The 21772-nt window shown below is 44.6% G+C and overlaps 1 long non-coding RNA gene across 1 annotated transcript in view; it reads left to right on the top strand.

Annotated features, from left to right (window-relative positions):
• LOC120595525 (uncharacterized) overlaps positions 1-5092 on the top strand; it is a 13539-nt gene extending 8447 nt beyond the window's left edge. The window contains exons 2-3 of the long non-coding RNA XR_005650885.1: positions 3468-3591; positions 3713-5092. This is a non-coding gene — a long non-coding RNA (uncharacterized LOC120595525). The remainder of the gene's footprint in view (positions 1-3467; positions 3592-3712) is intronic.
• The last annotated feature ends 16680 nt before the right edge of the window (positions 5093-21772 follow it).

Genomic DNA, 21772 nt, shown 5'->3' with positions numbered 1-21772 from the left:
TGTGTGAGAGAGAGAGAGAGAAAGAGAGAGAAAGAGAGAGAAAGAAGTAGGTCATGAGAAAGCAACTTAGGGAAAACACGCAACAGTTATCTCTAGTAACTTTACACTGATCGAAGTAATTCAATTCATTACTCAAATGTATTTATTTGTGAAATCTGATTTACTAATAAAATGGATTGTTGGGGCTTTTTGTTGGTCGGTTGGTTTGCTTAAGAGATGTTAGAAAATGAAAATATTTGCTGGGACAATCCAGTGTCCTCCACCCCCCTCCCCCAAAAGAAAAAAAATTCTTAGAAAAAATAAATGTTCCTTTCCCCTCCCTTCCCACTCTCCCTCCACCTCTCATCACTGCGATTACTTTTTCTCCTTCCCTTTTTCTCCTCCTTACCAATTTACCGTTTAATAATTTATTCATTTATTCGGTCAGTCAGTCAACATACATATTATAGGAACATATGCCTGGCATTAGTATCTGTGGGTGGAAGCTATTAAAGGAGCAGAATTTAGTTTTTATTTAGTGTAAGGAAAGGTTTTCTAATAGTTAATTTCACTTCTAAAAGGAGGGCGTTCTCCATTGGGGAAATGGGTCACGTGAGCCGACAGCGGCCAGCTGGGATGCTCCTGCAGGATTCTTGCATTCTGCTCGACTAGGCCACGGTAGCACCTAAGCCACCTCTGAGGGCTGAGGTTCCATGATTTCGTGATTATGATTTTTAATGGAATGGAATAGACACTAAGGAAGGACCATAGTCCCTAAATTGGATTTAGCTCCCTCAACTCCCAAGTGGTCAATTTCGGCAAAGTAAACGTCAAAGACCCCGGCTCTGCCCTGAGCTGCGGCCTTCTCTTCCACATTTGGTTACTTGACGCTGTCTGCCCTGAGCCAAAGGGACTGAGAGAAGGGTAATGCGAACCCCCAGGATGGCGACAGACTTTGCTGCGAGGCCTCGGCCAGTGACGCTGCTGCTTGAATTATGTCCAAGAGTTGGCACAATTTGTTCCCCACAAACGGTACTGAGTCCTCACTCAGAACCAAAGGTAACAATGGAAAAATTAAGGATAGGCAAAAAAGACAAAACTGGAAACGAGGAGATTTTCGAATTGGGGACCTGGCAGCCTCTCGGAATCCCACTGGGCAGAGCGAAGCTGGGGGTTTCACTTCTGGTTTGCTCTCGTGCATCCCCACTAGATGAAGCTGCACTTCGGGAAGCTGAGAGGGTGAGCTCCACGCCCCGCTCGGGAGCCGGGGAGCCTTCCACCTGCGCTCCGACTCCACCAGGCAGAGCTGCTGACAGCAGGGCATGCGGGGAAGCCGGTGGGGTGTGTGTGAGGGTGCGTGTGTGGGGCTCTTCTGCAGACCAAGACACCTTCCCTTTGCCTGGATACCATTCTCATCAGAAACAGGAGGATCCTGGCCTTACATCTCTATGATTAGCCAGGAGAATCATAAGTGCTGACTTTATTAATCCTGCTGTGGGTGAAGGAATTCTCCGTGGAGCCCACCCTGCTCTAGATTTCTGTCCACGAATTCAGTATCAATCCAATCGCAGGCTCTTCCCTTTCCTCTCTGTCAGAGTGCCGTTCTGGAAAGCTGCTGTCAATCAGGCAGAACTGGAAATGGAATGTCTGTCAGAAAGACCGTTCTTACAATAGAGACTTGCCTGTTGTGAGTGATGAGGTAATTTCTTCTTAAGCTTTAGGTATCTAAGGGAGAAAAAGAACAACAAAACAGGGTCTGTTAATAAAGGTGTGCGAGTCTCTGGGTGTTTGCCGTTATTAACGAGACCTCAAGAAAGGCTGCTTCTGGGCTGAAAGCAAACCTTTGTCAAGGATTTCATTTTAGAAGTTTCAAAAGATACCAGAGGGAGAGTGAGAACAAGAGGCAGGAAGAGGCGTGCACAGAGAGGCGAAGAGATGAAGGGAGGGAGGAGGCAGGAGAGCCATGCCGCCCGAGATGTCACGGGAGAGGGTCACAAATACGGCTCCGGCAGTTTGATCACTGGAAATATCTCTGTTAAAGGTTGATGCAATGGAAGAGAGAAATGTCCGGATTTTTTAAAAAAAGATATGCCTTTGCTCTTGCCACTCTGTTCACCTGAAGTGGCCTTTTCTGTCCATCTTTAGCCCATCTATTCTAGAAGGCGTGGCTCAAATTTCCCCTCCTCCATGAAGCTTTCTTTTGTATCTCCAGTTAGATATATAATTGCTTTGCCTTCTGTAGGTCAGTAGTATTTTTTTTCATTGAAATTAAAAAAAATTAGTTATGGTAAAAAAAATGTAAGTTTTACCATTTTAAACATTTTAAGTGTACAGTTCAATAGTATTAAGTGTATTCACCTTGTTGTGCAACCGATCTCCAGAACTTTTTCATCTCGCAAAATTGAAACTCTATATCCATTAAACAAAGTCTCCCCATTTCCCCTTCCCCATTTTACTGCCAAACACCATTCTACTTTCTGTCTTGAAGAATTTGACTACTTAGGGACTTCGTATAACTGGAATCATACAGTATTTGTCTTTTTGTAATTGGCTTTCTTCACTTAGAATAATGTCCTCAAGGTTCATGAACATTATAGTATGTGTCAGAATTTTCTTCCTTTTTAAAGAATAGTAATTTGATTTTATTTTTCTAATGACATTTATAACATGCTGTCTTATTTTTAAGTGATGTGTGTACATTATATTTCTCCTATAAATTCTAGGTTCCTTGAGGGCAGGGTCTGAGTCGCTATCTGTTGAATCCTACTGTACCTATTAACCCAGTGCTTGGCAGAGGGTTTGTGCTAAGTGAATATTTGAAGATCGAAGGACAAATGCTACCATATTGTCTTGAGTGGGCTCTTCTAGACCTGCTGGTCCCTTTGTAACCACATCGCCCCAAAGACTCAACAGCATTTTGAACCAGTCCACATCATCAAGTTGAGGCCAGCAGAAAGGAATTGGCATCAAAAGTTTGGGGCTCATCTTCTTATCCTGTAGCCTTGAATCGGTTCTGTATCTTTTCCTGGCTCAACCCTTCTGCTTCCTCCTAGGAGCCATCTCCTTTGGGAGCCAATCTTAAAAGACAGAAAGCCCGGATGGAAAGAATAAGAAGAGAGGGAGATGGTTTACATAAGAATGGAAGCTGATATTTAGATTTAGATTTTCCATCCTGTTAACTTTCTGATTGTGTCGCCACTTTTAATACATATTTTTTGATAAAGGTTGGGTGGTAATGGGGGGCAGGGGACTATGGAGATCTTGTTATTAATTGTACTCAGCATCCTTTCCCACCTTCTACTCCAAGTTGTCACTATAGAAGACTTGCTTATTTTGCAACTCAGGAACAATAAGAGAAGCTTTGCTAGAATTTGATTTGGGAACTTGGAGAACTAAATAAACTTCAGGCTTGGTCTGTAATAGCTATTTTTGGAGTTACTTTAGTTAGCTTGTCGTATAGCCCTGCTTTTCCCTTTGTTCTTCCACAGTTGTTTGTGAGAGGGGACCATGGAACAAAAACAGGCGTTGGGTCAAGCAAGCAGTCCTGGTGGTGTGATCTGGGGCAGGCCGGTTCACCTTACCGAACTACAGTTTCGTCATCTATAAAAAGAGGTGAATACCCCCTGACTTACCAGGCTTTCCCGAGGATTCAGTAAGACTAGTAACATTAAATGCTCAGGCTGACACGCTGCAATTGGATAGCACTAGTAAATTTCCTTCTCTTCTCTCCAAGTTGACCTCTGATGTCCCTTTTCGAAAGGCTGTGGCTGAATTGGTTGCATTTGGATCTATGGCTCCACATCAGCCACATGCACTGCACTGGCTTTGTTTCTTTCGTGGCAGCTTACAATCCCCATGGAAACTCTACGGCAGTTCATCCTTTCGGGATACCTGGACTCATTAGAGAACTGCACTTTGGTGTGGAATAGGGCTCTTTTCAGGCCTAACAGAATCTTGTTGGAAGATGGATTTTTCAAACCTGCAAGAGATTTCATAGAACATCACCACAGTTAGATTTATTTCTCAAATGATTTACCTCCAGGCGGGCAGAAGGCTCCACGTCTGTACATGCTGTTGGAGCTATTGGAGCCTACGCTACAGAGAAGCCTTCATTTTTTGACCCATATCACCTCTATTCAAGAAGCCTAGCCCTAGGAGTCAACAAAAGGATAGGTGCTCAGCAGGCCCAGAAGAAGCAGAAATATGAGAGCAGTTTCTGCAATAGTATGAGAGAGCTGATGCTCTGATTGCCCCAGGATGCCAAAAACCAATAACTTGCCGTTTGAGAAAAAAGTTAATGGAAGGTATTTGCATTATTTTGCTCCTATTCAACTAAGTGTTGTTGCCTTTGTCTTCTTGAGCACAAAATAGCTGTCCTCTGTTTGTCACTTTCCCTCATCGATCCTTTCCCCCTTGGACTTCGGAGAAGGAAATGACTACTTCCTACAAGGGTTAATTAGGGAAGGCTTCATGGAGGTGGCATTTGAGTCTGGCCTTAAACAATGGGTAGGACTGAAAAATGTAGATGTTCGGAAGCAGGCATTTCTGGCAGAAGGAACAGCAGGAGCAAAACACAGAAGTGGAAACTTAGAGTGGCATTAATGGAGAATAATTTGAGGAATAAGATATTCAAAGGGAATAATAAAATAAGGAATACGAATTAAACACCATGGTAGGCATTGTCTAAGACGGCCCCAATGAACTCTGTTTCCCGAGCTTCACGCTCTGTGTAACCCCTCCCCCTGAGTGAGGGCTGGATTTATTGACCCAATTCTGATGGATACAATATATCAGAAACAATGAGGGATGCCCTTTTGAGATTAGATTATGAAAAGACTATGGCTTTCTTCTTGGGCACGTGTTCTCTCCTGGATTCTGTGCCTTGAAGAAAGCCTTGTGCCATGCCATGAGTGGGGCCTGTATAGAGAGGAGCATGTGGTGAGGGACTGGGGCCTGCCAATAACCATGTGAGTGAATTTGGATGTGTTCCTCCAGACTATGGCCAGGCCTGCGGATGAGACCTCTTTACCAACTGCTCGACTGCAATCTCTTGAGAGACCTCGAGGCGAAAACATCCAGCTAAGATGGGCCCCGATTCCTGACTCACAGAAGTTATGAGATAATAAATATTTGTTGTTTTAAGTTACCAAGTCTAGGGGTTATTTGTTATGCAGCAATAGATAACTAATACAAGCACTTACTCTAATGTGTCAGACACTATGATAATGTTTCATGTATCTAATGTCATTTCATCAACAATATTAAGTGGGTATTATTATCTCAGTTTTTTTTCAGTTGAGACATTTAGGTTTAGACATTTACCAATACCTGTTATGCATCTAGTTAAGTGGAGGAGCTGAGATCCAAACCCAAGTATCTTAACTTCCGGACTTGTGCTCTTAACTTGGATACTACATATTCTACTAGGAGTCCCTGTAGACTACAGCTTAGTCCACTCCCACTGCCCCTCTGCCCTGCTCCACGTTGCCCAAGGTCTGCCTGGTCCTCATATCTCAGCAGAGCCTGAAAGGAGATTTGAGAATTCCTCTTAAGTTTTTAAAATAAAATCTCGCCCTCTGCTCTCAGTTGCCTCTGCCAGACGTGCCATCTGCTTGTGGCTCCATCTCTCCTGAGAGCGGTGGCCCTCGGCCCACAGGAACTTCAGCCTCTTGTTCCTTATCTTCTTGCCACCCTTGCCCTGGACACCACCTGTCAAGGCGAACAGTGCTGTCCTTTGGTGGGGCACCCTTTCTTTTGCCCGGAGCTGGAGGTTGTTTTCTTGGATGCCACTTCATATTTTTCAGGACCCAATAGATACAACTTGTCCATTTACTTATATCATAGGGCAGGGAGGACCCCGAGGGTCCTGCTCTCACTCTCAGGAATGGAAACCCCTGCCCTGTGGGTCCTTCCCTTATCTCTGATAGGATCGTAGAAACTCTACCCTGCCTTATGCTGTTTCCTCCACAGTTAAATTGCACACTGGTTAGTGCAGGGTATTCCTGGGGGATTTACACTTGCCACTGCTCATCAGTCATGTGCGATAGTCTCTCTTTGGGCCTTTGCAAAGAGGCGGGGGTGCAGATGTGTGGGCTGCCACATGAGCAGTCACGAGTGACCGTAATATTCCTTCTGCTCACAGTATCTATTAGCAACTTGGTGAGACCTTTGACACACTGGCTGGGTCTTAAGAGGTCTGTAGATAAATGATTATCTTCGGCTAATATTAAAAACAAACTAACTAATCAAACAGAATCTTAAGAGTTAGAAATTACCTTTCATGACTGATAAGATATCCTGTACTGTTGATCTAATATTGCATTTTGCTGGGGGTGTGTCTGTCTGTGTGCGTGAATGCTCATAAGCTCAAAGGGAGCGACTGCTCAGAAAGTTAGCGCCCACCAACTGGACTTTCTACCTCGGTTCCCTGTTAACCCTTGGTGAGAATGAGCAGGGCCCTAAGATTCAGGAAGAACGTACAATGGGGAATCAGGGTCCAAAAGTGACCTCCACCTGATAGCAGGGAACTGGGCTCTGTCTCTGCTCTCCACCTGCTGTCTGGGGGATCCTGGGCGGTCCACCTCCCCTCTGTGAACCCGTCCCCTTGTATGTTACACCAGGAGGCTGGAGCAGGTCACTCCTAAGAACCCTTGTAGTCTAGACTGTGGTTTCATGGGGCTTTGTAATTATTTCTAGGGCTGGACTATGAGCAGGGCAGCCTACCCTGATGTTTCCCATTCCTCCACTCGCATGGCTCCCCCGTCCCACCGTCTGTTCTTGAAGTAGTACTGATTTATCTGAAACAGGGTTTCACGCAGAAGTGCCGTGGGTCAGAGGCTGAAGCACTCCAGGCCCAGCACCCGTTAAGGAACAAAATCTTGTGGCTTTCCAGATCATTCTTAAGAAGCCAGGAGTTTTCTTCCAGAATCATAATGTACTAGTCTCTAAACATCCGCAATAGCCCATTCCACACCCACTGGAAGGTGAGGAAAGGGAAAGGGGGTACAGTGACTAATGTCTGGCCAGCTCCTTCCTTCTAGGAACTGGGCGTCGGGCTGGAGACCCACACAAGAACCCTGTGACAAGGCTCCATTTTACAGAGGTGGAAAATCAGCAAATGTAAGAATCGAGACTCAAACTGAAGTTCATGACAGAGGAGGCATTAATGAATTCCATAAGCATTTATTAGAGTGAAAGGGACTTCAATAGATCATCTGAGTTGGCTTTGAGGCAGTTTATCAAGCAGAAAAGTAAACCGATTTACTCAGTCACAAAGCTAGAGAATGCATTTGATTTGCATTATGCATTAAGACATCGTCCTCTAGTAGGACTGACTCAGAGCCCTTTTGAAATAAGTTCAAGAAGATGTAAGTTGCCTCAGTAGGTTACTCTGTCTTCCCTCTGGTTTCTAGCAGTACTTCCTTTACCTTTCAAAGGATGTTCTTTGGCCTCCACACCAAAGGACGCGCGCCTGGTGCTGAAGGGCAGTGTGTACACACCCTTCCTTCTAAACAAAATCCCTCCTGCCTGGGTTTATCAGAGGTGACTCACTCCCTGGAGCCCTTTGTGAGGACCTGTGCTGGGAATGCAAGGCTGAGAGGCACTGGCTTCTCTGCCTCTTAAACCTCCGATTTCTCCATCTCCCCAGCTGGAAGCTCAGCCACCGCATCTGAGGGAGCTTGGCTCCAGAAGCTGCTCCCAGCCTTTCCCACAAGTCCTCCCCTGTCAGTGGCCTTTAAGGGAACACGATCCCGAGGAAATCAGACAGCTGGGGGGACATGGGAACCAAAACTGGTGGGTGCAGGAAAGAAAGCAAAAGCTCTGAAACGTAAGCCAGATGGTGGGTCCCCCACCCGTGGCAGGCAGGGTGCTCAAGGAATGTTTTCTTTCATGCTAGAAGTACTAGCTGCTCCTGCCTTCCAAAATACATTTTGAGAGTAAGACAAAAGATCATTCCATAAGGAGCCCAATGCCCTTAATTTGCATAGTATTTTCACCATCATGATGGCCTCTGAGCAGATGGGGGAACAGCAGGCCGGGAGAAAGTCACATTGCTTTCTACCTCCCAGCTGGGCAGGTGCTGGGCAGCGGCCTGCAGCTACTTTCTCCGAGCAGAGCTAATAGATGTGTTCCTCCCCCTACTTCCTTCCTTCCTATTGAGTGACAACCATTTGCCAGACACTGTGCAGAGTACAGGGAAGCCATGGGAGCAAAGGCAAGGGCCTGACCCTGCCCTCTTGGCCCTTCCTGACCAGTGTGGGGAGAGACTTCATACCAAGATCTGGCAGCTGTGAGCAACACTGCAAAGAAGAGGTTCATGGTGGCCTGAGGGGTTAAGTGACTGGTCCGAAAGACCAAGACAGGCACTCCTGAGGAAGCGATGCTTGGGCTGATATCCAAAGGGGCAAAAGGTAGAGAGGGAGTGGGGGCATCCCAGGTGGAGGGAAGTGCATATGCAATGACCCTATGAGAAAACCGCAAGGAATGAAAAGGTCCAGTGTAGACCAGGCAGAGTGTAGAGGGGACACAGGTAGGAGATGAGACTGAAGGGGAAGACCAGTGCAGAGCTTCCGGGCTGCATCCTTCACTTGCAAGGTCTTGTCCTTATGCTGGGAGCAATGGGAAGCCTGCCAGGGATTGGGGCAGGAAGTGGCACTCAGAGAACACTGGCTACATATTGGGGCACCTGGCTCGTGAAAGCAAGCAATGGGCCCTTCCGCCCTCCCTGTCAAGCAGTGTCAGTGGGACAGCCCCAGGCTCAGCTGCCAAGCAGGGAAGTGGAGCAGGAAATAATGGAGTTGGTGGCAGGTCAGGGACAGACTGTGAGAGAATTGGCCTTCAGCATCGCCTTCTCCACCCTGTCCAAGTGAAGCCCAGGTCCCTCAGATATGCATTCTCTGGATGCTGCACCCCCAGCCCCAGCCCACTCCGTACCCCAGTGAGAGGCTTCTGTGTACCACCTCTGCCCCGGTGACACCCCAGGTGCTGTGAGTCATCCACCTGCTTGTTGAGTCAGGGGAAGAGGTGAGAACGTGAGTATTAAGGAGGTGGAAAAGGCAGGTGGGCGTACGGCAGGCATCCAGCTTCCTGGGGGACAGACCCTCCCCTAAGGATCTTCCTCAAAGGAGCCTCTTCGGAGAAATCCACTTGTCCCCTCCCCTGCAGAAGCCCTCTCCCCAGTTTCCCTCTCCTTTATTCCTCTCCCCCTCGCCTTCTCCCTCAGCTGGCTGTCACCAGACTGCCACCATCACCATGGCTACGCTTGCTCCTGCTTACAGCTCCACAATCAGCAGGAGTCAGAGCAGGGGGAGGGAAGCTGGTCTCATTAGTCTTCCTATTGAACTAAGTTCTTTTAAAATAAGCTAATGGTTGCACACTATAGATTCAAGACCTAGCCACTTACCTGGAGGGGCTCACCTCAAACAAACATAAGAACAGCTAAACAACATATATACCAAGGGAGCTTATTTGCACCATTAAAGGATGCACTGCGGCTTCCTTTATGTAACACACTGATGCATAACAGTGTGTTGGACATGACTGATTACCCAAAATTTAAGGCCCACCCACTGGGTGACTTGAGGTAGACTTAAAAGGCTTTGGTTGTTAGAGGCAATTTGGGTCCAGACAAACCAGGATTGAAATCCTGACCCTGCCACTTATCAAAAGGATGAACTGGGACAAGTTATTGAAACTGGCTGGACCTCAGTTTTTTCATCTGTAAAATGGGGATAATTATACCTACCTTATAGGTTGCGGTAAAGATTAAAGATAATTTATTCAAAGTGTTTGTCATGTAGTAGGTGCTAAAAATGGTTATTGTTGTTGCTCTTGTTATTATTACAGAGTTCTGAGCCCTTTGAACTGTCCCCCATGCATCTGTTAATTTGAGGGCGGCACAAAAGGCAATCCTTCCCAACACTGAGTTAAAGGCTGCTAGGACCTCAAATTTTGAAATAGCAGATAGAGCAATTTCCACCCCTCCTCAAAAGTCTGTTACATTCGGGAGACATATGTAAATCTGAACTGAAGTATGTGAAAACAGTGGAAACGTTAAGGAATTGGTAGAAAGGAGGAAATCTAACTCAGTGCCCGGGGGCAGGGGTGGCATACACCAAAGAAAAGCAAGTGGCTATGTATGGTCATAGAACCGTGGCAAGCCTAAAGAACTGGGGCACCAGGGGCTGTGGACAGGGATGATGTGGGGCCAAAAAACCAGGGATTATTAGCAGTATTCATAAGAGGCAGATAGATTTGCAGGTCCTAACCTCTATTCTTCCTACAGGAGACAGGAGGTTTATTTTCCAGAATTAAAACTGAACCAGAGGGATGTTGTCCTAGTGACATTGGTACAGAAGGAGGCTGGGGTGGAGTGCAAGTTTGCACACTAAGCGACTCCTTCTCCCATGCCCCTTCCCCCACCTAGCCTTAGAACCACAGAGGAAGAAGATTAAAAGATTCTTTTCTGCATCAACTGACTCACTTCAGGAAAAAGACATACACAAAAGTATTGAGGCTTCTGGTGAAAAAGCCCTGGTCATCCTAGAATAAATCCCATCCGTGTACACAGAACTTCCAATCAGCTTATTAGGGCCTCATCTTTAAATATGAGGGGCAGTCAAGGATCACCAGGCAGGAAAGCATCCAACATGGCAGAGAATAAAACAATCCCACAGGGAAATAAAAGGATCTATGAAGAAAGCAGACACAATGAATGAGCAGCAGAAACTGAAAATAAACTATTTTTGATATCTTTAGAGACATAGGGGAAGGCACTGTATCCACGGGACGTGATGAAAAAGGAACAAGCAGAACAAAAAAGAGTTCCTAGAAATAAAAAATGTGAAGCGAAACAAAAATTCTGTAGCAGCGTTGGAAGAAATAGTTAAGGAAATTTCCCTGAAAGCAAACAAAGAGTAAGACAATAAGAGATTGGGGGGTGGGGGATAAGAAAAGTAGAATAATTCAGGAAGTTCAACATCCAATAAATAGTTTTAGAGAGAATGGAGAAAAGTGATGATAAGGAAAATATCCAAGAAATAATATAAGATGTCCTAGAAACGAAGGACACAAGTCTTGATTGGCATTCCCAGCGCAATGGTTGAAAATAGACTAAGATACGCCATTGTGACACTGTAGAACTCTAGGGATAAAGAGGTCTTAAGAGTTTTCAAAGAGAAAATGAAAGACTTTGTATACAAAGGATCAAGAATCAGAATGGCACTGAACTTCTCAATAGCAACACCGGAAGTTAAAAGACTTTGGAAAAATACTTTCACTATCCCAAGGGAAAATGATTTTCAGCCTACATTTCTATCCCCAGCCATGCTATCAATAAATAGGAGGTTGAAATATAGACATTTTTGAATCTGCAAAACACAAAAAAATTTCCAGCTGTTGTACCCTTTCTTGGGAAGTCACTGGAGGATGCTCCACCATGATGAGGGAGTAACCAAGAAGGAAGCTTTGTGATCTGACACAGGAGAGAGACAAAGGGAATTTCTAAGATGCTGATGAAGGGTAGTCCCAAGGTTGACAGCTATGGCACAGGCCTAGGAACCAAGCAGTCTAGGTTAGAGCAGAGCGCTGAGAGCTCTGGGAAGAATTTCTCCAGGAAACTCTGACTACCAACAGGTTTGAGGTGTAAAAGGAATTATATAAAGAATCAGTTCACAGAGTTTTGGAAATATGGAAAGACTAAGATGTTTACAGAAAACAAAGCAAATACAAAATATGAAGGAATTATCAACTCCAGGAAGAAGAAGATGCTGCAAAAAAAAATATTATCTCAGTTCACTACTTGGCTTAGTAGTGAACGATGTTTATTTTACATAATAATAATGATGAAAACACTGTGTGGATCCAACCAAAAACCGATAAACAATTATGTTGGAATGAGAAAAAGCACAGAAAGGGAGGAGTGAATGTTCTAAAATACTCACTTCCTATAGCGGAAAATATTTAAAATAAATGACTCAAGGACTGTATATACCTATTACCTAAAAATCTGTATGTAAACATAAAAAAATAAAAGAGCTGTGAATGTTGCAAGTGGTTGTCTCTGGGGAACAAAAGGAAGCTGAGGTAGGAAGGTCCAGGGGCTTTTACAGATGATATATTTTGATAAAATATAAGTAAAAATTAGTTAAAAATCCAATAAAGAAGAGAAGGCTGGGCCTGTAGTGGTCAAACGATGGCTTTAGCAACTCTGACACACACCCAAGGTGCTCTTCAGACCCCTCAGTCATAGTCGGCAGGACAAGGTCAGCAGCAGACACATGCACAGTGTTAGGAGAATTTCTGGGACTGGCACTGCCATTTCTACTAATAGGAATACACAAATGGTGCCATCTAGCAAGAGTTACCCTAGGTTCTCAAGGCACCCTAGCAAGTAAGGTACACTGTTACTCCCTGTTTTCCAGGAAAACACCCAGATTTGGAGAGGATCAGGACTTGATGGAAATCTTTATTACAGTAAGCGGTAGAGGCAAGACCTAAAGCCAAGTCCTCTGTGGTAGATTATATTTGCAAAGATGGACTAATCTCTCATGCTCTTCTTCTTCTCCTCCAATCAAATTATAGAGTATTTCTCCATCCCTTGAATCGGGGCAGGTCCTGTGACAGATTTGATCAATATAAAACTGTGCAAGGGATGCTGGATAACTTCTAAGGCTAGGTCATAAGAAGCCTTGCAGCTTTTACTTTGTTGAAATGGGATGTTCCCTCTGGGACACTCCCTCTTAGAAAGCAGCTGTCATCCTGGAGGAAGCCTAAGCCACATATAGAGGCCATATAGACCCTTTAGTTAACATCCTAGCTTAACCAGCATCAACTGCCAACCATGTGAGTGAGCCGTCATCCAAGACGTCCAGCCTAGGTGAGCCTTCAGCTGACTCCTGCTCCAGTCACTATCTCTCACACATGAGAGATCCTAAGTGGAACGACCCAGCTGATATGTCAACCCACAGCTCTGTGAGAGAGAGCAATGAGATGGTTGATTGAATTGATTGAAGTCATTAATTTTGGAGTGATTTGTTATATGGCAATAGGTAATTGGAACATCATCTGACACTAAGGTCCATTTTTTTTCCCCAACACCACCCTTCAAATCTATTTCAGCAGAGATATTATAAGAATTTGGGTGGGGGAGTTTTTATTTTGTAGGACTTTTCTGCATACTGTAGGACCCTTAGTGCCCCTGGCCTTTGCCCACGAATCTGATACCCATCCCCCCATTCCATGGTTATAACTAAAAACGCCCTTGCTTTTTCCAAAGTGACTCTCAAATACCATCCTCAGGTGAGATTTCCAGGTAGACAGAGTCGCCTTGAGATGGTTTAAAACTGAATTCCACACAGGCAAACAGAAGAGACAGGGCAGTTCTGCTTTAGGGAAAGGCTAGAAAGGGGAAGTATCAGGATATAGTTACTAAGGTCCAACAGCAAGGGGTCTCCACAGCCCTCTCACCCTCTGACACCTAAGATGCTGGCTGAGACCTTTTTGGCCCTGGACTGTTTGGTGGTAACCAAACCCATAGGGGGAAAGGGCGTGGGAAGGACGTAACCACAGAGCATTGACCTGGGAGGGGACCAAGAGATCATCCAGTGCAATCCTCTCACCTTCTGCCTACTGAAGCCAGAGGGGGAGACGTGCGCTAGGACTACACCCCGGGACTTCCCACCCCGAACCCCATGTTCTTTCTATCACTCAAACAAGGAAACAATTGTGATTGAGTTTATTAGATGGTAAAATGGACAAATTTACCTTTGGCATGCAAAATACAGTTGTCTAAGTTGGCCTAACGTGACTGCCAGTTGTATTATTTTGCCAGGGCTGCTGTAACAAAGTGCCACAAACTGAATGACTTAATCAATCGAAATTGATTGTCTCGCTGTTCTTGAGGCTAGAAGTTTGTAATCAAGGTGTTGGCAGTGTTGGTTCCTTCTGAGGGCTGCAAGAGAGAATCTGTCCCATGTTTTCCTCTAGCTTTGGGTGGCTTGCTGGCAATATTTTGCATTCCTCTGCCTTCACCTCCACATGGCATTCTCCCTATGTGTGTCTGTGTCCAAATTTCCCCTTTTTATAAGGACGCCAGTCATATTGGATTAGGGCCCACCCTATGTCAGTATAACTTCATCTTAACTTACTTTTACAAAGACTCTGTTTACAAATATGGTCACATTCTGAGCTACTGGAGGTTAAAACTTCAACATGTAAATTTGGGAGGGACACAACCCAACTCAACAAAAAGGTGTTCCATGAACTCACATGCTTTCTGTTTCCCATGTGAAGTGTTACCTTGGATTTCCTAGATTTGCATCTCGCTTTGAATCTTGGCTCAAAGCTGTACAATGCTGTGGATTCACTTGAAAAATCTTATTAACCAGAGGAGCCTGGGGATCTGTCTCTCATCCTGAGGAAGCACGTTGCAACCCGAGATCTGCTTTGCTAGCTATGGAAAGTCTTTGTTGGGGCCTCTGATCTGCTTCTGTGGACACACAGCTGTGACTACATGTGAGTCACATTTTGCCTTCCAAAGGATCCCAAAGAATAATGTTAGCTGGCTGAAAACACCTGGGAAATGTAACCAGTTGGGAATGAGGATTCTTTCAGCGTTAGAAGCACAAGATGTTTATGACAGACTATGGGATGTGAGAGGATATGATAAAGCCCTGATGTTATTAGAAGTCCATGAGGAAGTATTCCATCACTTATTTCTTCATACATTTTTTTAACACGTTTTTAGCGAGTACCCAGTATGAGCCAGGCACTGTGAAACTTAAAATCTAGTGTGGAAGAAAAGTAAATATATGAGCAATTTCTAATGCGATAAATGATATGAAGGAAACTGTGCAACAATAAGGAACAATAAGGATATCAAATTTGAAAGGTTGTCAGGGAGCCATGAGATAACAATTAAGTTGAGACCTGAAGGATTCAGGTGAAGGTACTCCCGATGGTGGGAACAGCTTGTGCAAAGGCCCTGAGCTGGTGATGAACTAGGTGTGTTTAAGGAACCAAAAAGAGGCAGATATGCAGTGGCAGAGGCAAGAGATGAGGCTGGAGAGGGAATAGGGACCAGATCACTCAGGGCTTTTTGGGTCAGACTAGGAGATCGGTTTCATGCAGATATCATGCAAAGCCACTGAGGAGTTTTAAGCAAGAAAGTGACATGATTTGATTGCTGAGATTTTTTTAAATCATTCTCCTTGCTCATAGATTGACAAAGATTAAATTTGAAAACACACGGTGTTGGCAAAGGTGTGGGAAACAAACAAACTTATACATTGCTGGTGGAATTATAAATTTGTATAAACCCTAAGGGGTGCAATTTGGTAATACTTATTGGAATCAAAAAGGTACTACTTAACCCAGCAGTTTTATTTTCAGGAATTTATCCTATACATATATGCTTCGAAATCAATGTATGCTAGGTTATCCATTACAGCTTTGTATATGATGGCAAAAGATTGGGAAAGGCCTAAATATCAGTAAGCGACTAAGTCCAACAATATCAACAAATAAGGGCTTGGATGAGTAAATGTTGGGGAACTGTAGGGATGAGGGAGCTCTTTACGTGCTGACATGGTTAGTCTCTGAGATATACATGCAGTCGATTTTCAAAAGCAAGATTCAGAGCCATGTGTATAGTGTAGCTATCATCTGTGTAGGAGAGAGAGAGACAGAGTGTGAGAAAGAGAGAGAGTTTGGGTCCTCCAGGAAGCAGACACCAAAGTGGAATTCGAAGTGCAAAAGATTTACTGGGGAAAACAACCTTAAAGGACAAAAGGAGGAAGAGCAGGAGTAAGCTAGAGGAACTTTTAGATCCCAGTGTCTGTCTGACATCTGTGGAAGGATAGGGGGAAGGAGAAAGGATCGGGTGGGACGGGCCTCTGACTTCAGTGCAGCTCTGAAGAAACCTCAGATGCAGAGCAAAGACTAACCATGGCAGGAGTGTCGTGTCAGGCAGACCTGGTCCTGCTCACGCCGGGCCCTGTCACTGACCAGGAGCAAGCAGGGAGACCCTGGCCTTGGCGTCATCGCTTCAGTGCATTCCTAAGGGCAGCAGCTGGAGGCTGTCAGCTGACGACACCCTTCGCAGACGATGCTTTCTCATAGATAGGTCTCAGCTGTGCACCTCTATGGCTACCGCAGATTTACATGCATGAAATAGTCAGAAAAATGTGAAGAAATTGTGTGCCACTGATTACTCCTGGGGGGAGGGACGTGGTGGCCAGAGCATAGGAGTGGGAGGCAGACTTTCACCATATACTCTGGCACGATTTGGATTTTCTCTTTTTCTTTTAAAATTTTTAATTCAGTGACATGTAGTGTATTCACAATGTTGTACAACTGCCACCTTTATCTAGTTCCAAAACATTTCATCACCCCAAAAGGAAACCTTTGCCTATCAAACAGATGTTCCTCATTACTTCCCCCCTCTGCCACCCCCACAGACCCTGGCAACCATCAATCTGCTTCTCATCTCCATGGATTTACCTATTCTGAACATTTCACATAAATGGAGTCATACAATATGTGACCTTTGGTGTCTGGCTTCTTTCACTTAGCATAATGTTTTCGGGGTTCATTAATGATGGAGTACATATCACTCACTTCTTTTTTATGGCTGGAAAATATTCCATTTTGTATATATACCATATTTTCTTTATCCATTCATCCTTTGATGGACTTCTGGGTTGTTCCCACTTTCTGGCTATTGTGATTAGTGCTACTATGAACTCACATACACATGTATTTGTTTGAGTACTGGTTTTCAACCTTTTGGGGATATAACTAGGAGTAGAATTGCTAGGTCAGAGGGTAATTTCATGTTCAATTTTTGAGAAAATGCTAAACCATTTTCCACAGAAGCTTCTCCATTTTACATCCCCATCAATAATGCACAAGGGTTCTAATTTTTCCATGTCCTAACAAGTGTTCCATGCCAACCACTTGTTAGTTTTCATTTTTTTAAAAAATAATACCTATCCAAATGAAAGGGAGGTGGCATCTCACTATGGTTTTGACTTGCAGTTTCCTAATGCTTGGTGACATCGAGCATGTTTTAGTGTGCTCATTGCCCATTTGTATATCTCTTCTTTAGAGAAACATCGATTCCAGTTCTTTATCCATTTTTTGATTGGGTTGTCCTTTGTTGTTGTTAGAGGTCTTTATATAATCTGGAAACTAGATCCGTATCACCATTTGATTTTAATTCATGTAAATATATTACCTCCTTCGAAGAGAAATACAGTTAAAATGGCAAAGCAACAGAAAGCTCTTGGGCCCCTGGGTGGGTGACCGGTGAGTGGGGCAAATGGAAGCAGGAGGAACAGTTCAGAAACTGCTGCAGTGCTCGGGAGATGCTGGGTCGGATGCTGCCCTAGCGGGGGCGGCGCAGATGGGGAGAAGCGGGCAAATGTGAGACGGGGAAGCTGGACGGATACAGGAGTGTGAAGGGAGAAATAAGGAATCAGGGACTACTAGCCATGTTTCTTGCTTCAATTCCTGAGTGGGGTACTATTTACTTAGAGGAGGGGCAGGCTGGGATGGGGTGTAGGAGGGAGGGCACTGAGGGTTTGCTTTTGGACACATTAAGTCTGAAATGCCCCTGAGTCATCAAAGTTGAGGGGTTGCATAGGAACAACATCTGTGTCTGGAGTTCAGACTTCCCACTTGATCCTTTCTCCTCAAAATACTGTCTGTATCTGCAAAGGACAACTGTTCATTTTCAGGTGATGAGAAGAGAGGCAAGAACATTCCTGGAAGGGGAGAAGTGAGTGCTGAGGCATGGCAGACGGTACTTGATTGAGATGCTACAGAGGGTTTAAATCTGAGAATGGCATGACATGATATACATCATAGAAACATCTCTCTGGTGGCAACATGACAGACAGATCAGAGAGAGGGAAAACTGAGCCAGCCAGGAAGTTATCACTAGAATAAAGGAGCTGAGTAAACCTAGCGCGATGGGAATGGAGAAGAGGCTACAGCTCAGACGTGGACGGATGTGGGTGGCGGGGAGGGGTGGATAAGCGGACAGTAGTTTCCAGCCTCCTGGCCTGAGTGACTGCATGGGTGGTGGGCCATTTCTTGAAGGTAAATGTAGAAGGAGGAAGGGGGGAAGCAAGCCCTTAACTGGCGTGAGCTTGCCTCTCTCTGTTCCCTGAGACAGGTTCGCTTTCTCACTGTCTGTTTCCATGTCGCTCTGCAGCCTTGTGCAGAAAACTTCAGGGGGTTCTCGTTCACCACCAACTTTGACGCTTTCTCTGCGTGGCCCCTACATCAGATCCGCACCAAAACCTAAACTCTAGCCATCAAATGATCCTGCTTCTGTCCTTACCCCCCCTTATACTTAGTGGGGCCTAAAATGGCTGAAGGTGGCCAAGGCATCTCCGGACCTCGGGGCCTGGCGCTGGCTTGCGGGAAGCATCTTTCTGTAACAGATGCTGCTGTGCAGAAGATGATGCTACTGCATGTCAAATCTATTACTATTATTAGGTGCTTTCCTCATAATAGCATAATAGCATAAAGCCCTTTGTCTCCTCTCATAGACAGTCCTGGCTAAATCTGAGGTCACAATTCAGCAGAAATTCCTCTGAAGCTTTGGAACCTGAGAAGTCCTTTGGTAAGTGGCTGACCACTGTTCACACAGCTGCCCAACCCCCGCAAGAACCTGACGACTGCACACAGAATGTTTGCCCGATGAAGCCTTGCCTCTGGAGGGCCTGCCACCTTCTGTGGGTCATCACAGAGCCAACTGACACCACCAGATCCCGTTTTGCAGTCAGGGATTGTGTGTTTTGCATCAAGTTGGCCAGGTACCTAATGTTAAGAGTCCAGCTAGGAGAAGCGAAGGGTGTATGTGTGTGTGTGCACACGTGCACCCATGCTCTGTGCGGTTGGGTGGATTGTTCAGCATGGGAGAAGAGCATTGGTTTGGGAGTTAGGAGTCAGCTGTTAGCCAGACCAGGTTCAAGTCCTGGCCGGGCCACTTATGAGTTGTGTAACTATGGGAAGGCCGTTTTGCTTCTCCAAGCACCACGTTCGTAAGCTGTCAAATAACGGGGTTGACTAGATGCTTCAGAGACTTTCTAGTCAACAAACAAACAAACTTCCAGCGTCTCAATGATCCAAGGCTGTACTCAGACCACCACAGATTGTTTGCTAAACATTTTTCAGATATCTTTTTGGCCATGTTAAGCTGAGTATTTCTACCGTCTCTGGAATGGAGGTTGCATTTTTTGTGGCGTTGGGGTTGAGGGGAACTCTTTTCCATTCCAGCTCACTCTGCCTGGGTTCCCTAACCTCCCTGATTCTAGATGTATAGTAAAACGTGTGACTGGGTGTTGTATGAATGTGCGTGTGTTGTGTGAGTGTGAGTGTGTTGTGTGAGCGTGAGTGTGTGTGCACGTGCGGCACTGGAGTGAGCCAGAACAGCAGGAAGTCTCCCTGCCAAGGTCTCTCTCTGGGTGGCAGAAAACGTGCAGAGAAGAGGATGTGGAGTGGCCTAGGATGGGGAGACGGCCTTACGCTTTCCCTACTCAGAGGTACCGCTTCCCCTCTGAACTCGTCACACCTGGAAGCCAGGCCCGTGGCCTAGGTTGGTTCTCAGAATCCCAGCAAGGTGGTCGGGAAGGTGAGGGCAAGGAGGGTGTAGGTTTGCCGCCTCCTCTGTCTGACTCATGGTTGCAACTTGTCAGTGTGCTGACAGGTTTTTTGGTTTTCAGTCAAATGAAGCTTTTGTTGGATTTTTGAGTGAAAAGTATGATTTACTCACAAAGCCGTACTGGATGTGTGTGTGTGTGTGTGTGTGTGTGTGTGAGGAAATCTGTCATTATTGTTTGAGCAATTGTATATTCCTGAAAGCCAGAAAGTATAATTTCAAGCACAAAATCTAAATAGACTTCTGTTATTAAACTGCTTAAATACATTGCGCGTGTGTGTGTGTATGTGTGTGACAATGAGAGACACAGAGAGAGACAGACAGAGACAGAGAGACAGAGAAAATTTATTTCATAAAGATTTTATTTCCCATCATTTTCAGGAGGGAAGGAATCACCAGTGTTTTTTAGTTTCTCAGACTTCTAAACTTGCCTGGCTCCTGACTCAGATCATCTGAAGCCCTGGTCCAGAAGACTAATGATCAATTAAAATGTAGAGAAGCAGCAGCAATGACTGGCATGTGTGAAAATCAAGGGGACACAGATTGTGAAAGATCATTTTCTCTCTGGCCTGAGGCTGCTTTCCTTCCTTCAGGGAGGCCTCAAAGAATCAATCACTTCTGCTTTTCTGAGGAGAAAGGGATTCCAGATTTTTCTTATTAACTCATTCCTCATTATGATAAAGGCATTTCTCTTCACCCAGAAAATCTTTCCAGCTGCAGCTTCAGTGTCAATCTAAATTGGCTTTATTCAGTTTTCTCTCTCCCCGTTAGCCTTTCTTAGTTAGATTTTGATTAATTTCCCTTTATTTTATCTGCTTTTATCATTATAATCCTTTCTTCATATCTTTTTTTGGTCCCTTCTCGTTTTTCCCTCCCTTTTCTAATCCTCTGACTTCACAGTCAAACTACCAAATACACAGTGGATATTAAATAAAAGTTTCACAGTGGATATTAAGTAAATATTTCAATTAATAAATGTTATATCACTTGATCCGCAGTAATAGCTCACGTTTGCTGAGCGTTTACCATATGCCAGCTACGGGCCATGCTCCTACAAGGCATTATCTTGCTGAATCCTCAAAGTCACCAGGTCGTTGGGAGGGCTTGGACTGGGGTGAGGCAAGTGGGATGTGCAGGGTGCAAGATTTAAGGAGATGCTCACTCTCTGGGCCCTGCATATGCAGAGTCTAGTCTGAGATATCTCACACGGCCCTAGCCCTGGCCTTTACCATTACCACCACCTCCGTTTTAACATGTAAGGAAACAGGCTTACAGAGGGTAGGTAAGTCACTTGCCCAAGGTCACAGAGCTATAGAGTACACAAAATGTGAACACAGGTCTAGCTAATTTCAGAGCTCTCGCTTTTAAGAATTGTAATTAATATGTACCTAGAACATACAAGTAGCTTTAAAGGCACCATGAAAAGTAAGCCAAACATCTTCAGACATTTGAGGAAAGCCTCTAACACAAATGCCGGAGATCCAACTAAGCAAATGGAAAAAGAAATGCAGAAAATCCTAAAGCCAAATTAAGGCAGAAAGCAGAAGAAAACTTCAAACTAAAGTTTATATTTTTGAAGAATTAAAAGAAGATATTGCATCTATGAAATAAGAACAGGATAAGAGAGAAATATTCAGAAAATAAGAAAACACTTATAGAAATTAAGAAGTTCACAATAGAAATAAATATTTCAATAGAAGAGTTGAACAGTAAGGTTGAGGAAGTCTCCCAGGAAATAGCATAAGACAAGGGATGAAGAATAGGAGGGAAAAGAAAAAACCAGAGGATAAATCCAAGAAGTCCAACATCAGACTTATAGGATTTTCAGAAGGAAACGGGAGCAAAAACCAGAAAGATGGAAATTATTGAAGTAATACAAGAACATTTGGACCAAGCACCCAGATAATTGAGTTAAAAATAAAGCGTTGTAAAATCTGGGTACACCAGGGATAAAGAGGTGATCATAAAAACTTCCAGAGGAAGATACAGAAGATCAGTACTCAGATTTCTCACCAACACCATTGTTAATTAGAAGACAATGGATCAATGCTTTCAATATTTCGAAGGAAATGACTTCGAAACTGCCAATTGAATGTGAGGATAAACTAAAGACTTTTTTTTTTT

The sequence above is a fragment of the Pteropus medius genome, unplaced genomic scaffold, assembly GCF_902729225.1.
Source record: "Pteropus medius unplaced genomic scaffold, Ma_sr-lr_union100, whole genome shotgun sequence".
In the NCBI taxonomy this organism is placed as follows: domain Eukaryota; kingdom Metazoa; phylum Chordata; class Mammalia; order Chiroptera; family Pteropodidae; genus Pteropus; species Pteropus medius.
Note: the sequence above shows the minus strand (reverse complement) of the source record. Positions and strands in the feature narration are given on the sequence as shown.